The following is a 20,077-nucleotide window of genomic DNA, read 5'->3' as shown; positions in this document are numbered from 1 at the left end:
AGCAGACTCTAGGCTCTGCACTGTCAGCACAGAGCCTGATGTATGGCTCAAACTCAACAACTGTGAGATCATGACCTGAGCTGAAGTTGGATGCTTACTGACTGAGCCACCCAGGGACCCCAATATTTCTTTACTAAATAAGTGGTTGTGTCTTATTTTTCAGTGTAAGAATTTTCCATTTGGGTTTCTTAAGAATTAGGCCATGTGTGATAGATGTTTCCTGTTTTGTTCCACCTCACTTAACCCCACTAAGGTTTTGGTGAGGTCCAATGAGATAGTTGAGCTCCTTTGATTTCTTAATTTATTAAAATTCATCTTACATAAAAATGAAAACTATTGATTTCAGGGGATAGATTAACATACGATTGGGTGGAGTAAAGATCCATTTCTTTTGGGTCCTCCTCATTCTCTCTCTATTCTAATTTTTCCAGATACCCAAAAGCCTTGGCCATTGGCTTGGCTGAAAACCCTGTCATAGTTTCATATTATGTTGCCTTGCAGTGTCGTATTTGATCTGTTTAAAAGTAGAAATAAATATTGGAAACTAATTTCACTCAAATTCTTTGCCTATTTTTGTTTATCTGTCTCTTTCTCTGTTCAATCAACATCCTTAGCAAACCCAGAGGTAATCCTGTGACTTGTGTAAATAAACAGATAAAGCTAGTTTGAAAAGAAGGTGATGTATTAACTTCATCTATTACTACCCATTTAATATGTTAAAGAGAAATAATGTGACAGATATCTTGCAAAGTACTTTATATACTTAATACTATTTAATGTAAAACACATGCATCAATCCCAAATGTCAGAATAATATTACCAGTAACTGGAAGTATGTACAAAATCATTGAATTCAAGTAACCTTCTTGATTTTTTTTTTTTTACATTTATTTATTTTTGAGAGACAGAGAGAGACAGCATGAGCAGGGGAGGGGCAGAGAGAGAGGGAGACACAGAATCCGAAGCAGACTCCAGGCTCAGAGCTGTCAGCACAGAGACCGAGGCAGGGCTCAAACCCACGAACCGTGAGATCATGACCTGAGCCGAAGTCGGACGCTTAACCAACTGAGCCACCCAGGCACCCCTCAAGTAATCTTTTTACCCAACTTTCCAAGATACTTCTGCATGGGTTGCTTCTGGGGCTACATGTTAGAATATCAAAATGTTATAACAAGAGGACTATGTGGCCCAACTGAACAAACTTAATAAGTACATACAGCATTTTTATCATCATAAAGCATCTGGAAGAAAACACTGATAATCTGAGTCTAACCAGATTCCACTGAGGATCACTTATCTCTACTCATGCTTTCCTTGATAGGATTTAAAATGGTAACTTGAGCTGCCAACGAACCAGAAATTATACTATGATTCAACAACTAAGAATATGTGATTCTAGTAAGAGTAAGCTTTAGAAAACGTGGAATTGAATTTAGCACTCAGGTGAAAAATATAAATGATTTTCATGTATTCTCTCATATGGGTCTATTTGGCTCACATTAGATTAGTTCTACCTTAATAGATAAAAATTAAATTAAGTCTGAAATGTATTAATTTTTGCAACCAATAGTTTTTAAGCATTTAATATGTTTCAGGTACTTAGAGAATGTGAAATTGAAATTAATTTAAAAACGTGTAAATAAGTACATGGAAACAAATGATCTCTGTTTTCACATAAATTACGTTCCAGTGAAGGTAAGAATACTTGTAAAATATAAAGTAAAATCTGTACAGTGTATGTTCGATGGTGGGAAATGTCACTTTTTGTTTCTGTATTCTCCTGTTTCCATTTTTCTGTTCTCTCTCTTTTTTTTTTTTTTTTGCATTATTTGAGTTTTTATTTTTTTTTAATTAAAAACAATTTTTTTTTACATTTGTTTATTTTTTGAGAGACATAGAGAGACAGAGCACAAGTTGGGGAGGGACAGAGAAGGAGACACAGAACCGAAACAGGCTCCAGGCTCTGAGCTGTCAGCACAGAGCCTGACGCGGGGCTCAAACTCACAAACCGTGATATCATGGCCTGAGCCGAAGTCAGACGCTTAACCAACTGAGCCACCCAGGCGCCTCACATTATTTGAGTTTTTAAAGAATTATTTTGAAATTTATAGGTCCCTTTGCAGTTATTTTTTTGGTGATCACCCTAGTAGTTGACCCTAGTAGTTGTTCAGCACTAGTAATGTATGTAACAGTTAGATATTTTGCAACACTGTACCTCTTTTTACCCCTCTTAATCTTTTACCTTTGAGTCACCATACTGGGCTCATCACACTTTTACTCTTTAGATGTAAAGAGTTCTAGCTTTTTAAATACGTTGGAGGTCACTTCAGCAAGAGTGGGAGAGGCAAAAATGTGGTCAGGTACAATAGCAATGGCCACCTGCCTCCTCGTACCACTGAAATCAAAAGCAACAATCAGTGATCAGAGCACAATCCCTGATATTTGTTGGACAGCAAATGTCCCACCCTGGTTTCCACAAACTGCATGCAAGATGCTCCCCCAAATATATGTTCATGACTACTTGCCATGGGACTGGGGGTATGTACTGGGGAGAGGACACTGTGCTAAGAGCTGAAATTGACAAAAGTTCACTGCAATTAATTCTCCAAGTCTTCTGTTAAGTTGCAAGCTTTCAATAGACTCCTTAATTCCAAAAGAGTTACATCAGATTAATTCTGGCAGTGGTGAGACAGGTTCCTGGGGCTTCCCACTCTGCCATCTTTTGGAATCCTCTCAATGTTTTATTTGTGCCTGGCAGCATTCAATACTTTTCCTCTACTTTTCCCTTTCAGCAGTTTGGATGTGATATGTCTAAACATATTTTCTTTTGTGTTTATCGCACATATTATTAAAATGTAAATATTGTATTTCACCAAATTTGTAAATTTTTCAGCCATTAATTTTCAGACACATTTTCTGCTTCATCTTTTTTTCTTCTCTTCTTCCATGAATTAAATTATATGTGTATTAGCCCTTTTAATTTTCTTCCTAACTTCCCAGAGTCTTTGTTTACTTTGTTCAAAAATATTTTCTCTGTCCTCTTCAAAGGGTTATTTGTTTTCTATTATCTTCATTTCCCCAGCCAGTTATTTTTTTAAATTTAAATACTAAAATTTTCACTTTTAAAACTTACATTTAGTTTTCTTTTGTATTTTGTATTCCTCTGCTAAAATTTCTTATCTCTTTATCCTTCATGTTTATTTTTTCCTTTACCTCAGTAAGTCTAATTATGGTAGCTTCTTTAATGTCCTTATCTGATAATTTCAACATCAAGTTATCTTACAGCTGGCCTCTGTTATTATTTTCCCTTCAGAATCGATTGTATTTTCCTGATTCTTTTTGTATGCCTAATGATTTTAGATTATAACAGACATTGTAAATATTGTCATGAAGATGCTGCATTCTGATATACACCTATCAAGAGTGTTCACATTTTTATTTAAGCAAGGCATTGACATGGTTATGTTCAAACTGCAAAATCTATTTTACCTTGATGGTAATGGTAGAAGGGCAATTCATTAATCTTTTCCACACATTGCTTCAAATTTTCCTTGCACACAACTGGCTTGGAGTCAGCCAGAGAACTGGATAAAACTAATATACAGAGTTCAGGACTACTATAATTCAGTTTTGTTTGTTTGGGTTTTTTTTTTCCTCTCTCTCTCTCAGTACCCACTCTCATTCTTCATAGGCCATAGTTGTCCAAAACTTTGCTCTCACTTTTCTCAGGCCAGAAAGATGATGAACTTGCTCTTTTGAATCTTTACTCACCATAGGTCACACTTTTAGGCCCTCCTGCAACAAGCCCACCCCATGCCAGCCTTTTCCTACAACACTTAACTGCCCTCCAAAATTTGTCTACTTTGTTTTCTTCTCCAAATCCTTCCTATAGTGTTTGTAAACAAATGTGTTTACATTTATTATTTATAGAATTATTCTGTTAAAATCTTACAAAGCTATACTAGAAACAGACACAATACTTAACTTTTAAGAGCCTTTTTTTTCTGTTAAGAGGAAGTAAAATAGGAAAGCCCTGGATTAATCATGGACATTTTCATGTTACCTTAGTGCTACTGAACCACTAACTGTACTTTAAAAACTATTTTGTTCACATGGAGAAAAAACATCTATCAACAAGACATAATTCCACAACTTGTTCTTTTGAATTCTTTAATGAGGAAATTATCTAGTGTTTTTAAGAGAAGGTGGCTTTAGATATTGCTGACTCTAATTTAGACATACACAAAGAACCATTTTTAGGCCTTTGGTTAATTCTGGAAAGTAAATCAACCTGTGTACACAGTCTTGGTGTCACTATATGAAAAAAATTCAGAAAACTGATTTCTCTTTGCCTACTTTGAAAATCCTAGCCATTTCAGTGATTACTAATGATACTAACTTTTAAAAGTGCCATATTATAAAATCATTCCTCAATTTCCAAAGAGTGAGGAAACTATACATTCCATTATCTAAGACAAATTATTCCATATGTCAACAAAACCTAGTGAACAATATTACAACAGTGTCTTCAACTTTGAATTCTTAATCTTGCTTCCCTGGTAGTGATTACATCTGTTCACTAAAGAGTCTGTTATAGGGGCGCCTGGGTGGTGCAGTCGGTTAAGCGTCCGACTTCAGCCAGGTCACGATCTCGCGGTCTGTGAGTTCGAGCCCCGCGTCAGGCTCTGGGCTGATGGCTCGGAGCCTGGAGCCTGTTTCCGATTCTGTGTTTCCCTCTCTCTCTGCCCCTCCCCCATTCATGCTCTGTCTCTCTCTGTCCCAAAAATAAATAAACGTTGAAAAAAAATAAAAAAAAAGAGTCTGTTATAAAATATACCTGCTATGTATTGTGTAAGATGAAAAGATGCAGAGTGAATGAAATTTATTGCCCTGCTTAATGTATTTTTAATACTCTGTTACTAATTCCAGTGCCCTAATTAGAAAAAACCACACATTTTGTAACGAATTTCCAAGAACCACAGCCTGGGGATGGAGTTGGTGGAGAGAAAAGCTGACTAACGAAAGTCTAATGAAAGAAAATGATCAAATTATTTTATTTATTTAAATATTTTATATTTATATAAATGTATATATATTTATATATTTATATTTTATTATATATTTATAATATATTTATATATTATATATAATATATATTATATATATTTATATTATATATATTATATTTATATATATATTATATTTATATATATTTATATATTTATATTTTAAATATTTATTTAAATTATTTATGATCAAACTGGAGAGTTTCCAGAATTGAGCTGCCAATATGATTCACAGAAATCCTGCCATCTTTATGGCACAAAATTCTGTTTGTTAACACTTAACCACGTATTGAGGCCTCCATTCTCTACAAGGGATGGTTGTAAGTCAAAATATTGCAGAGATTTTTCTTTCGTAAAAAAAGGATAGCAGTGAACAACAAGCTTTCGTGAGGCACAAGGTTGAGTGGAATTCTTGAAGGATCACAACCTCATCACTAGAATTAATAAATTGTTTTAAATAACTCACAGCATTTACACATAAATGTTGAACACTTTTTGTACATGCATGTTAATTTTCATAGTATCATGGTTGTTTCATTAGGCGTCATAGAGTGGAACATATCAGTAAGGAAATGACCACTCTCTTGCTTTAAATGTGCAAACAGCGCTGATTTTTGATATAACTGTCATAATTCTACTATGGTAGAAGCTAATATCTTCATATCAAACCGATATCTTTGTTGAACAGATGTAAATGATTGCGAAATATCCATAACATGAATTGATTACTTAGGTAATGGACTGAAGTCATATGAAGCAAAAGACACACAGAGTATTAAGTGGGCAGTATCTTATAATGCATGACTCATCTAAAGCTAAAGAACATTGTAATTTTCATATTTTGACTCAATTGATATTCAATATTTTTCAAAAGATTGGTGTTCAACAAGAAAATACTCCATGCTTAATTGAAAATCATTCACATTTTCTAAAACATGTAATTTATTATTCATGTACTCGTTTTCTATCAAAGATTCCATAATTTAAAAAGTAATTTATTTTACCATAACTCCTTCTAAAATGGTTTTCCATTTCTGACAGGGGATCCAAGTCATTTTATAGCCGATCAAATAAACAAACTCAGATCCTATTAAAAATAATTTCAAATTTTTGTTGATTCTGATTCTAAAATACTAATTCCATCAATTCTTTTCTGACTTTTGGGAGGAAATTTCTTATCAAACTCACTGTGTTGGCTGAAAAAAATCTTCATATTGTCCACATTATTATCTCCAAAAGAGTTTACACAACAGACAATCGTTGGACTCTGTCACAATAGTTTGCTATGATCTTTTCATGAAATATGTGACATACTATTTTCCAGTATTTATTTTACTTCAATGTTCTGGTCTTAACACTGGCTTCTGCATTTCTTCTCAGTTCAACTTCGGTAGTATGCTTTCGTTATGAATTTACAAATATGTTTATAGTTGTTTAACCAGAAAAATAATTTAATTATATTACCGTGGAAATAATAATTATATCAATTTAATTACCATTCATGATTTCATAGGTAAAACTGTAATTCATGTTGTGTGAATAAAATATTCAAATCATGACATGACAATTTTACAGACAATTTATCAGATTATAGGAAATGTCATTCACACTAAATCAATCCATTGACACAAAAGAGATAAGAGGCATGTTTCTGTGTATTATTGGAAACAAGGTATGCATCTAAGAGGCACACTATAATACAGCAGTAATAACTTGTTCAGTGCAATAATTATGGTGAAATATGGTCCTACCAGAACAATATTGAGTTTCATACAAAAATTGTTTTCTACTGCTTCACTTTTTAAATTTAAACTTACACTTATTAAAATAAAATTTAAAAATCAGTTACTTAGTTGGGGTGCCTGGGTCACTCAGATCATGATCTCACAGTTCATGAGTTCAAGCCCCAAGTCAGGTTCTGTGCTGAAAGCTCCGAGCCTGGAGCCTGCTTCAGCTTCTGTGTCTCATTCTCTCTCTGCCCCTCCTCTGCTCATGCTCTGTCTCTCAAAAATAAATGTTAAAAAAAAAAAAAAAAAAAGTGAGTTGCTTAGCTGCACCAGCCACACATTAAGTGTTCAACATTCACATATGGCTACTGGCAGAAGTGTCTTGGACAGTGCAGCTCTAAGGTCTTTAGATAGCCCTAGAAGTATTATGAGTTGTTTCTTATTGAACTTGAGAAAATGTGTTTTATCTCAAGGCATATGTATTAACTTGTTTTTATGGGGCAAATACATACAGCATTCATCATGAAAAGGTGAATGGTAAAATTCACCATTTTAATCATTTTAAAATTGACCATTCAGTGGCATTGAGCACATTCTAATTTTTAATGTTAGAATGTAACCAAAATCTTTCATTATAGAGTATTATGAGAATAAAGTATTATACATATGTTTTGTTTCCCTTATTTATTTATTTATTTATTTATTTATTTATTTATTTAATTTTCTAATGTTTGTTTATTTTTGAGAGAGAGACAGAGAACAAGCAGGGGAGGGATAGAGAGAGAGAGAGGGAGACATAGAATCTGAAACAGGCTCCAGGCTCCGAGCTGTCACCACTGAGCCCGATTGAGGACTTGAACCCACAAACCACGAGATCATAACCTGAGCTGAAGTCAGAAGCTTAACTGACTGAGCCACCCATGCACCCGTTTCCCTTTTTCAAATGCTGAATATTTAGTAATCATTTGCACACCTGACTTTTAACTTAAAAGCTAATGAAGAATATATCAGCCAAAATTAATCCCACAAAATAATCTCTTTTAAACATACTCTGGTCTATTTGTAGATTGCTTAGGTCAGAAAAGAAAATATATATATATACGTATATATACACGTATATATATATATATATATATATATATATATATATACGTGTATATATACGTATAAATATATATGTGTATATATACGTATATATATATATATATATATAACTTCAGAGGGTCAAATACAATGTAAATATATATATATATTTTGATATTTACATTGCTTGATATTTAAGAGTTTATTGATGTTTTCTTCAATAGGTGTTAATGAATGACATTCTCACAACCTGTTGCTGGTTCTGTTCTTTGAATTGGTATCACTGGGAGTTGTCTGTGTGTTTCCTATGGATGAGAAATGTGTTAATGCTTTACAAAAAAAATCAATTACCTCTGTTTTATTTGTTAGTATTTTCTCATTTATGGTGGCAGCTAGAATTTTATTTAAAAGTCTACAATAAAATAGCTTAGAACTATCTTAACAAACAATCATTAAAAGCTTCTAAAATTATATTTTATAGCTTTGGGAATGTAGTCTTTTTGCTCTGACCTGACACTGGACTCAGAATATTTTAAAGTTCATACAGCACTATTTGTTTTATGTATAATCCATTGTCTTGGCATAATCGACTTTCTACCAATTGGAGTGAAGCCTGAAGATACAGTAAACCATAAAAGATTTTCCAGAATAGAAGTGTCAACTGTACTGATCAACAAGATATATAAGCAAGCCTACAGGGGATGATTAAATTAAACTGTATTGAAATCCACTTGGGAAGAGAGACTGTAGTTATGTACTATCTCCTCAGTTCTTGTCAGCTGTGGGAAAGCCAAATTTTTAGAGCATTTTCCAGAAATTGCATTTTAGAAACAACAATGTTTTACTTATTGGACAATAAAACATTCCATAGACCAGTGAATGATTGATGGAATATGTAATCAATAAATGCTACTGAGAAGCAAAGAAGACTAATCTATTTCAAAGGGATTGTCTCCGTCTATTTTCTTCTGCAAAAAAGAATGCTGGGATTGATACTTCAGCCATATTGCCTCAAACCAATCAACTTAAAACCATACCTAATCATTCCAATATGTACTCACTATTTATTATTACTCTGTAAATCAGAGGTTTGGGTTCACTTAGGTGGGTTCTGTGCTCAGGGTCTCACAAAGCCAAATTCAAGGCTGCAGTCCAGGCTAACATCCCATCCAGGGAGGAATCTGAATCCAAACTCATTCAATTTATTGAGAGAATCCAGTTCCTTGCAGCTAGGTCTTATTGTCAGCAAAGGGCTGTTCTCTACCCCTGCAGGCTCATCACATTTCTTCCTGTGTTTCCCTTCAACTTCAAATTAGCACAAGTGTATGGGGCGCCCAGGTGGCGCAGTCGGTTAAGCGTCCGCCTTCAGCCGGGTCATGATCTCGCGGTCAGTGAGTTTGAGCCCTGCGTCGGGCTCTGTGCTGGTGGCTCAGAGCCTGGAGCCTGTTTCCGATTCTGTGTCTCCCTCTCTCTCTGCCCCTCACCCGTTCATGCTCTGTCTCTCTCTGTCCCAAAAATGAATTAAAAAGTTGAAAAAAAAATTTAAAAAAAATTAGCACGAGTGTCTTTCTCCCACTTCAAATTTCTGTAGTTTCTTCTTCTGTTACCAGAAAAAGATTTGTTTTTAAAGGTACTCATGTGATTAGATATAACTTACCCAGATAATGTCCCTCATCTTAAGGCCAGCCATGATATGTAACATAACATAATCATGGAAGTAATATCATATAATTTCTGGCAATTATTGTGAGATATCTCATGGGGGCCATTTTAGGAATTCTGCCTACTACCATAGGCAATTTATAGATATTGTTCAATACAATCTAATTAGCTGTGAGTTTGAAATGCAAGATGGCCTCATATTTTAGTCCACTATACCAAAGTAAAAGTCAACTAGGGATATTTCCATGAGAGAGGAAGTTAAGCACAGACACACAGCCAATACAAACTTAGCATTCTGTTGAATTTAAAGGAGTTACATTCTGTATTTCAGATGTAAATTTGGTTTCCTTTAATTCTATATGTGAACAGTACTGGCTATGTAATTTGTCAGACCCATTGAACAATTAAATAAGGTGCTTCATGTTCAAAAAGTAGAACATAGTATAATTAAATGTACCAAAGCATAAAGCTTTTTCCCTTCTCCTGTGTTCCCTTCCTCAACTTTCCATGGTGGTTTTTATTTGCTATTTGATGTTGTTTTAAGTTTAAAAAATTAATTTTAAATTTTAACATGAATTTTACTCTTCCATTTCGGTTTGCCAATTTTTGATACAAATATAAGAGCATTTATATCATACACTAAACCAAAAAAATAACATTAAAATAAATTCTTATTCTATAGCTCACACAGGCCTATGTATTTTTCTTACCAGAATAACAGAAATCATGCACAAAAAATAAGTGGACTGTCTTTATTTTACTTCTTGATACATACATATGCTACTTATACTCTCTGCCTTTGACTTACTGATGAGTAAAGAAGAACTGAAAGGAAAAGGAACTATGGGTTCCCTTATCTTTACCTTTCACTTTATAATTTTTAGCATAAATGGTTGTCTAATAAGGAGAAGTAACATGAGTAAGACAGCATATGATTGAGTTCCTTTGTTATTTGTGTTCTGAGAAGCCCAGTCTTTCTGAGTTTGAAGTAAGCTCTGGTTAAAATAGAAACCATGGTCTGTCAGTAGTGACAGCAGACATCCTTGCCTTGTTCCTGATATTAGGAATAAAGGATTCATACTTTATCATTTAGTACACTGTTAGTTGTGGATGTCTTGTTTGTGTTTTAAAAGTTGAAGAAATTCTCTTGAAAGCCACATCTGTGAAAACTCACACAAGAATAAATAGATATAAATAGGCCTAAATAGATCTATTAAAGAAATTGAATTGATAATTCATAATCTTCCAAAAATGTTAGCACCAGGCCCATATGAGTTTTGTGAAATACCAATTCTCTGTAATATCTTTCAAAGGGTGGACACAGAGGGAATAAATACTTTCTAACTCATTGTATGAAGCCAGCATTACTCAATATCAAACCAAAGTCACTACAAGAAAACTACAGATCTATATAAATATCTCATGAACATATATGTAAAAATCCTCAATAAAATAGTAGCAAATCCATTAGTAGGTGAAGGACAGTAAAGTATCTATCAGACTGAGAAGCAACTTTGAGACCAAAAAAATGAAGGAAGCCACTCCATATTATTTACAGTTTTATTCAGGGTATCTTACTGATAAACAATCCCAGCTCTATGCAGCTATTTTCCACCCCTACTCTCTGCTAAGTCCAAACATTAATCCCCAGCTTTTATAGAGTGAGGAGCCTGGCAGGGAGGTCACAGGGTAGTTACCTAAAGTGACATCATCTGTACACCAGAGTATCTCTACTAGTTATCTAAAGAGGGCCTTCTTGTGTTCCACTTTAGGGAAGATCAGAACAAGCCTTCTCACATTCCTGTCAGAGCACACATTAACCTCTGAGGTGCCTGGAACACACAGCTCTGAGGGAGATCATCGTGCACACATGAACAAGATGGAGAGCCAAAGATGGAGTCAGTGTTGTCAGCACTCCTACACAAATCTAATCCAAAAAAAGCATGAATAGAATTATACACGAGGACCATGTGGGATTTCTCCCAGGTATGCAGGCTGGTTCAACATTCAAAATCAATTAATGTAATCAATCTCATCAATACACCTAAAAAGGAAATCATGTGATCATATCAATAGATGCAGAAAAAAACATCTCACAGAATCCCAACAGCCATTCATGATAAAAATTCTCAGTAAAAGGGAATAGAGGAGATTTCCCTCCACTTGATAAAGATTATCTACCAAACCTTCAGCTAACATCATACTTAATGGTGAGAAATTTGAGGCTTTCCTGCTAATATCAGGTACAGGCAAGAATGTCACACCTCCCCACTCCTTTTCAACATTGTACTGGAAGTCTTTGCTAATGCAATAAAGCAAGAAAAGGAAATAAAATGTATACAGAATGGGAAAGAAGATATAAAACTGTCTTTTTTTTGCAGATGACAAGATCATATCTATAGAAAACCTGAAAGAAGAGACAGGAAAAACAAAAAAAACAAAAAACCTCTTGGAACTATTAAGTGATTACAACATGGTTGCAGAATAAAAGGTTAATACACAAAAGTCAATTGTTTTTCTATCACCACCACCACCAAGTAGAATTTGAAATAAAAAACACAATACCATTTACATTAGCACCCCAAAATGAAATACTTATGTATAAATCTAACAAAATATGTACAATATCTACATTAAGAAAACTACAAAACTGATGAACAAAATCAAAGAACTAAATAAATAGGTATTCCATGTTCATGGATAGAACTCAATACTGTCAAAATGTCAGTACTTCCCAGCTTAACCTATAAATTCAATGAAATCCCAAACAAAATTCCAGCAAGTTATTCTATGGATATTAACAAACTGATCCTAATGTTTATACTGAGGGCAAAAGATATAAGAGCCAACACAATAATGAAAGAGTAGAACAAAGTTAGGACTGATAGTACCCAATATCTAGACTTACTGAGCTATATTAATAAACACAGTGTATTGGCCAAATTCTGGATAAATAGATCAATGCAATAGAATAGAGCCAGAAATAGACCCCTATAAATATAGTCAACTAATCTTTGGCAAAGGAGCAAAGGTAATAAAATAGAGCAAAGATAGTCTTTTCAACAAATGGTGCTGGAAAAAAAAAAAACTTGACATCCACTATTTTTCTCCTTCTACATCTTTCTTACTTTGATAGATTTACATTTCAATCCTTTATATTCTTGTTTTGAGTCATTATTAGATGAATATTGCCTCTTACAAAATCTGTGGTATACACTCTAAATTCTTGCATATTCGGAAATATCTTCCACAGTAACAGTGAAAAGATGTCTTGGATGGGTGTAGGTCTGCTGTGCTCCACTCATCGAATTTCTCTTAATGAGTCTAGATAAAATTCTACTTCAAGTGTTTCAGAATATCTGCTGGTGATATTCTAATATCTTCTTAATTCTTATTAACTTATTCTTTCAATTTGGGGAACATGATGTTTTTTGGCCTTGATTTTTTCCAAAAACTCCATGAAGCTTTCAAACTTTCTTCAGATAAATTTTTTTTTTCTACTAACTAATCATTTTTCTCATATATTACATTTTCATTTTTTAAACTCATTTTTTGCATGTTAGGTCTCTTGTGTTTTCCAAATAAGCTTCTAAGATTTTCCCTCATATATTTCTTCTCTATTTTTTCTCTTATTTCAGCAAAAATCTCCCATTTGATATTCTAGTCTACTACTTCAGATCATTAACTGCAATATAGTATTTAACATCAGATCCTTAAAGACAACAATGTATTCATTAAGTTGTTTTCCTGAGAAATCATATCATCATCTGCCACGCTACAACAGCTCTATTTTCTGAATTTTATGGTTCTTTTCCTCTGTCTGATATTCCTCAGAGGGCCCAGTGAGAAGGCAGTTTTTTGTTTGTTTGTTTTTCATATACTCATTTTTACATTGAGACTCAGGTCTTTATGCTAGATCATTCTCAGTGTCTTCAGTCCTGCAAATGGAGAAAGGAAAATCACTCTCTCCCCATGGTGAGCCTACTGCATAGCATAAAAAGTCCTCATCTTTCCCTAAGGTCTCTCATAGTAAACTTCATTCTTCTCTAATCACTTTGCTCTCCAATTCTCAGGAACAACAAGAATGACTCAGCACATCCAATCAGCAATTCTCATCACGTATGGTTTCAAGGCAGGTGATTATTAAAGCAAAAAAAACTATTACAATAGAGAAGAGAAATCAGAAGAAAACAGTCTGAACTCAACTCCACTGTAAAAAGGGTGGGAGAGGTTTTTTTTCTTTTTTTTATGTTTATTTATTATTTTTGAAGGAGATAGAGAGCAGGAGAGGGGAGGGGCAGAGAGAGAGGGAGACACAGAATCCAAAGCAGACTGTAGGCTCTGAGCTCTCACAACAGAGCCCAAGGCAGGGCTCGAACTCACGAATGGTGAGATCACGCCCTGAGCCGAAGTAGGACACTTAACCAACTGAGCCACCCAGGCACCCCAGGGTGGGAGAGTTTTTAAGAGTTGAGGTGGGGGATAGTAGGCCTTGTGTTTGCTAATTGGCTTCACTCAGAGGAAAAGTAAACTTAGTTATATCTTCATGACAAAAAAGTAGTTTTAGAACTTGGAGCTAGGTGCCCACCTAAGTTAGGGTTTTATCTTTCCACAGAGACTGGGAGTTACGGACATTATTTCTTTGATGATTACATTTCAAAGAAATCACCCCTAGGTCCTTCAGAAAGAGGGTTTTAATGTTGTTGTTTTTTTTTTTTTTGAGAGAGAGAGAGAGAGCATGCCCAAGCATGCACGCATTTGCCCATGCATGCAAGTGGGGCACAGGCAAAGAGAGAGAGGGAGAGAGAGAATCCCAAGCAGGCTTCACTGTCAGCACAGAGCCTAATATGGGGAGCTATCCCACCAACTGTGAGATCATGACCTGAGCCAAAACCAAGAGTTGGCTGCTTAACTGACTGAGCCACCAGGTGCCCCAACAAGAAGCTTTTAAAAAGATTTACATGATAAAATGACAGAGAAAGGATTTACTAGTTTCCTAAAGTAAATACTCTAAGAGAGAAAAAGGGAGGAAACTCTGTGCTTAAGCCCCCTAGATTCTATAAGACCCTGGGTAAGATGGTTAGGAGCTGAGAGGCAGAGAGCAGTCTGTCTAAAATTTGGTCAAGCTGAGGGAAGTGTTAAGGCTGCCTGTGTCAGGACTAAATTCCCATCTAATCTCAAATAAACAATGAGAAGAGGCTAATGTTTGGAGTTAGTACTGGAAAAGGTGGAAGACAGACTTGGAGTGCCATATGATAAAAATCCTGAGTATTAATTCTGCCACCAGCTTTATTATTTTGTTTTTATTTTGTTTTTGTTTTTGTTTTTTTAAGAAACCAAAGGAAACCTTTAGATATACTAACTTTGAAATAAGAGAAACATTTATATTTCCAGTGGCCATAGATCTAAGTTTAATAGCAAAATAATCTTACATGGTAATCTGTTATGCTAATCCAGAATAATTGCTTATAAAACATTATTATAGACAATTTAATGTATTTTTTAACAATGTATGATATTCACCTGTATGTTTAGATGATAGAATTCTTATTTCTTATGACTGATTTAACATTTTGATTATAAACAGTGGCTTAGTGAAGGACATACTTCCCTCCTGCTAATTCCCTAATATAAGAGATAGATTCTATATGCTTGCTAATATTCTGTTCTTATTCTCTTATAAGTGACTATTAAGTACATAATTTCAATACATAGCCCAAGAAATGACATTCTTAGATCTATACTATGCTCTGTAATGATTAAATTATGAAAATGTAACAAGACAGAAATCTTGTTACATGAAAAATGCTGACTCACTAAAAAATGCTAATGTCCAATTGTTAAGAATTTCCTCTGAGAATAACTTTCATGTAAAATTAACTGTTCTAACAAGATTTGACATAATGAAATCTGCAAATGAATGAATAATTTATAGGTACACTATTGAGTGCCAGGAATTCCTGGATAGCTTTGCTTATTCTGAATTGACAAGCTATATTCCTAAAGGAAAATTAAACTTCAGTCCCCAACAAAGTGCCTGTTATCTCATCTGTTTAATAGGAATATTTGGTTAAAACAGAAAAACTCATCAATGAGCAGGCTTGCTGAAAGTAAAATGTTTAATAATGTTTAAAAGAGTTAAGTTTTATGATGAAATCTTCAGCAGTTCCATTAAGGAAGAAAATATGTAGCCATCTGACACTTTTCTCTTTTGAAATCTACATAGAGGGAATAGACAATACATGCCAGTAAAGAAAACATTATTGTGTGTGTGTGTGTGTGTGTGTGTGTGTGTGTGTGTGTGTGATAAAGGCTTTCCTTTTCTATCTTTAAAGTAACTTAAAAAAATGTTTATTTATTTTTGAGAGAGTGCAAGCAGGGGAGGGGCAGACAGAGAAGGGGAGACAGAGAATCCCAAGTAGGCTCCAGATTCTGACCTGTCAGCTCAGAGCCTGACACAGGGCTCAAACCCATGAACCACGAGATCATGACCTGACCTGAATTGTACACTGAACCCACAGAGCCACCCAGGTACCCCAAGGCTAACATTTTCTTTTCTTTTTTTTTTAAGTTTATTTATTTGAGAGAGAGGGAGAGAACATGAGCAGGAGTGGGGAAGAGAGAGAAAGACAGAAGCCCAAGCAGTCTCTGGGCTGTCAACGCAAAGCCTGATGCAGGGCTCCATCTTGTGAACTGTGAGATCATGACCTGAGATGAAATCAAGAGTCAGATACTTAACTAAGCCACCTAGGTGCCCTAAAACACTCCATTTTTAATTCTTCTTAAGTTAAAAGTTAATTTGTTCATTAAAGAACTTTAGAAAATATAGAAAGGAAAAGGTAAATGAAGACAATGTAACATTTTAGCAGTGTACTTGATGAAAATCAAAATAAAGGAGAGAGGATGAAGGTGAATTGTAGGTTTATAGTCATACGAGGTCTTTTTTTTAATGTTTGTTTTTATTTATTTTTTGAGAGAGTGAAAGAGCACACATAAGTAGGGGAGGGGCAGAGAGAGGCAGGGGGAGAGAGAATCCCAAGCAAGTTCCACACTCAACTCAGAGCCTTATGTGGGGCTCAATCTCATAACCATGAGATCATGCCCTGAGCTGAAATTAAGAGTTGGACACTTAACCAACTGAACCAGGCAGGTGTCCCATGTGAGTTCTTATTTTATGTAGTCTTTTACCTCTAAGATTAAAAATGTGTATTATGTGTTTCTAAATAAGGACCAATGAATTCTCTTTGTGAAAAGATATTTTTTACATTGTTGGAAAGACATGAAGTTGATAGTTGAGTACCATTTGCCATATCACTATTTCTAATGGGAAAGCATTGTAGCCATTATTCAGGAACAGAAGTTCTGGCAGCATCTTATGATAAAACATGGTGGTAAAGGAGACAATCCTATTAAGAGTGATTTGTCAAATTCACTGGCGATTTTTATCCACATTATAACACATAATTTCTAGTATTTTCCTAGTATTTACATTTGAGGAAAGTTCTATTAAACTTTGAATTTTTTTTCAAAATATATTCTTGGGAGATAAAATATTTTATGTATAAGATAGTCATTGGAGACAGTAATACTTACTTCAAAATTGCTAGGGACTGCATATTAATTAATAGCATTATATATTTATGAACCAATTACAGTATTTGCACAGGCCAAGCAGATCCCTGTTCATTTAATTATAATTTGGTAACTCTTTTGAATAAACTTAGCAACAGTGGCAAAGCCCAATAGACTATATTAGCATTTTACAAATGAATTACAAGTTATGAGATAGAAAATTAATTTTTGTGACTTTAGGGTCATAATCAAAATTCCATGTACTTGACAGGATTAAGGGGAATGTCTTACCAATTCTCACGAACAGGGGTAAAATAGATTATTTTATAAGTTATGCTTTATATTATTATGCTATGCCACAATTATGTTGCCATCACATTGTTTATTGGGATGCATTTTAAATATGTAGTGAATAGAAAAGTATTAATTCATTTGAGACTCGATATATTTGAATATTTATTTATGCCATGATTTTCAAATGTTTACCTTTTCTGAAAATTTATAAGGAATTAATAATCCAATAAGGTCAACTAGTTATGGGATAAGCAAATACAGGATATGATCACATGATAGTTTAAATATATAATTTTATAATCTGCAGATTCAAATACAATAATTTATTAAGGGGACGAATGGGTGGCTCAGTCAAGTTGACCATCTGACTCTTGATTTCGGCTCAGGTCATGATCCCAGGATGGTGGGATTGAGCCCCATGTTGGGCTCTGTGTTGAGTATGGAGCCTGCTTAAGATCTCTCTCTCTCTCTCTCTCTCTCTCTCTCTCTCTCTTGCTCCTCTCCCCTTCTTGTGCTGTCTCTCTCTAAAAAAAAAGAATAATAATAATTAATTAATTAAAAAATTTAAGGTCTTATAAGAAAGTTCCGATTGGAGAAAAGCTTGGGGTATAGTTATTTTATCCTGTTTGATTTTTGTCTAATTTATTCCTGTAATTATTATTATTTTTTTGCTTTACAATTTAGTGCCTTCCTTTTAATATTAGCATGATGCATCTTTCTCTATGCCTCTACCTGTAACCTATTTGTGTCTTTGTATTTAAAGTGCAGTTTTCATACACAATAGATCACGAACTTGAAAATGGTTACTTTTCCTCTACTCCCTGCCAGAAACATAGGATTATTTGGGGGCCTTCACTATGACAATCTGTTGGATTTCCTATGGGTGAACCTGTGAAATGTTATGGGGTCTCTTAAGTCTGCATTCTCCCAGGAGATTCTCACTGTCAAGATAGCCCACAGTCAGCATCCATCTATTTGTCATTATCATGTGAGTGCTGCTACCAGATTATGGCTCTAGCAGCTTTTGTTCCGGGTAGACGGATCTCGTCTGTGACTCTCTGTATGGGCCTGTCTCTCCATTTTTCAAAGTCACAGTTTGCTCTATGTTCTCAATTTTTTGATGGGTCCAAGCAAAGTCATTACTTAGAAGTTTGTTCTGGTTTTCTTATTGTAAGGAAGGAAAACATTACTGACAGGAATGAGTGCTTCAAGCTCTTAACATATCAGAGCCGAAACCGGGACTATTAAGTATATTTAAGAGTAATTAAAAGTACATTTTTAAGAACACTGATTGATATCAGAAAGGCAAATGATCTATTCAAGCCTTGAAATAGATGTGAATTTTGCTTTCTGAACAAAGAAAACATAACATCAATCAATAGAGTAATTAAACCTGTCAAATATAGTGATTAAATATTTTGACTCAAAATGTGAACAGTGCATTATACATAATAAAGAATAGAAACATACATGTATACCAGAGTATATTTAAAATCAAAGTAACTTTGTTATTTTCCTGTTATAAACATAATGCAGGACCTTGCAAAGAGAATTTCCAAGTAAAACCCTGTGATTTATAATAGGAATATATTCCTCCTGCTTCAGGCACCAAGCTCCTAAAAGCCTTGAAATTTCCTGTGTTGAGAGCAACAAAGCTGTCTTTTGTTATGTTAATTAGGTGACTTGGAAAGCCCCTAAGTCACCTAAGGATGGGGACTAGTCATCAGAGGAACCAACTGTGTGTTTAGTGGGTAGGTACTTTCAATCCTACCCCATGACCTCCTGGGAGGGGGAGGGGGTGGAGATTTGAGTTCAAACACCAAAGGCCAATGATTCAATCAGTCATGACTAAGTAATAAAGCCTCCATAAAAACTCACAAAGAAAAGGTTCAGAGAGCCTCTGGACTGGTGAACCTGCAGGGATGAGGGAAGGGTGGTGTGCGAGGAGAAAGCTAGGAAGCTCTGAGATCCTGAACCACATCCCTTATCCTATGTTTCTTTATATCTAGCTGTTACTTAGTTATACTCTATTATAGTTACTCAGTAATCTAGTAAGTAAAATGTTTCTCTACTTCTGTGAGCTGCTCTGGCAAATTAATTGAACCCAAGGAGACCACTGGAAGCTCCTCCCATCTACAACCAGTCAGTCAGAAGCACAGGATAACCAGGCCTTACAATTGGCATCTGAAGGGGGAGGAGGTAGTCCCGTAGGACTAAGCCTTTAACCTGTGGGATCTGATGGTATCTCCAGGTAAGTAATGTCAGAATTGAGTCGAATTGTTAGATATCCAGCTGGTAACAGAGAATTGCTTGTTGTGGGAATTCCTCTCCTAATGATATTAGGTGTACAAAGACAATGCAGAGAGTGTACACAGACAAATGATAAAATTATCCATAATCTCAGGAACTGGAGATGACGGTTGTTGAGAATTTACATAATTTCAAACTATTGTCTTTTTAAATTTTTTTTTTACTTCTTATTTTTTAATGTTTATTTATTTTTGAGAGACAATGAGAGAGACAGAGCATGGGAAGGACAGAGAGAGACAGAGACAGAGACACAGAGTCCAAAACAGGCTCCAGGCTCTGAGTTATCAGCACAGAGCCTGATGCAGGGCTTGAACCATGAACCATGAGATCATGACCTGAGCTGAAGTCAAGCACTTTACCGAC

This window comes from Felis catus, chromosome B3 (assembly GCF_018350175.1).
Source record: "Felis catus isolate Fca126 chromosome B3, F.catus_Fca126_mat1.0, whole genome shotgun sequence".
NCBI lineage: Eukaryota > Metazoa > Chordata > Mammalia > Carnivora > Felidae > Felis > Felis catus.
Note: the sequence above shows the minus strand (reverse complement) of the source record.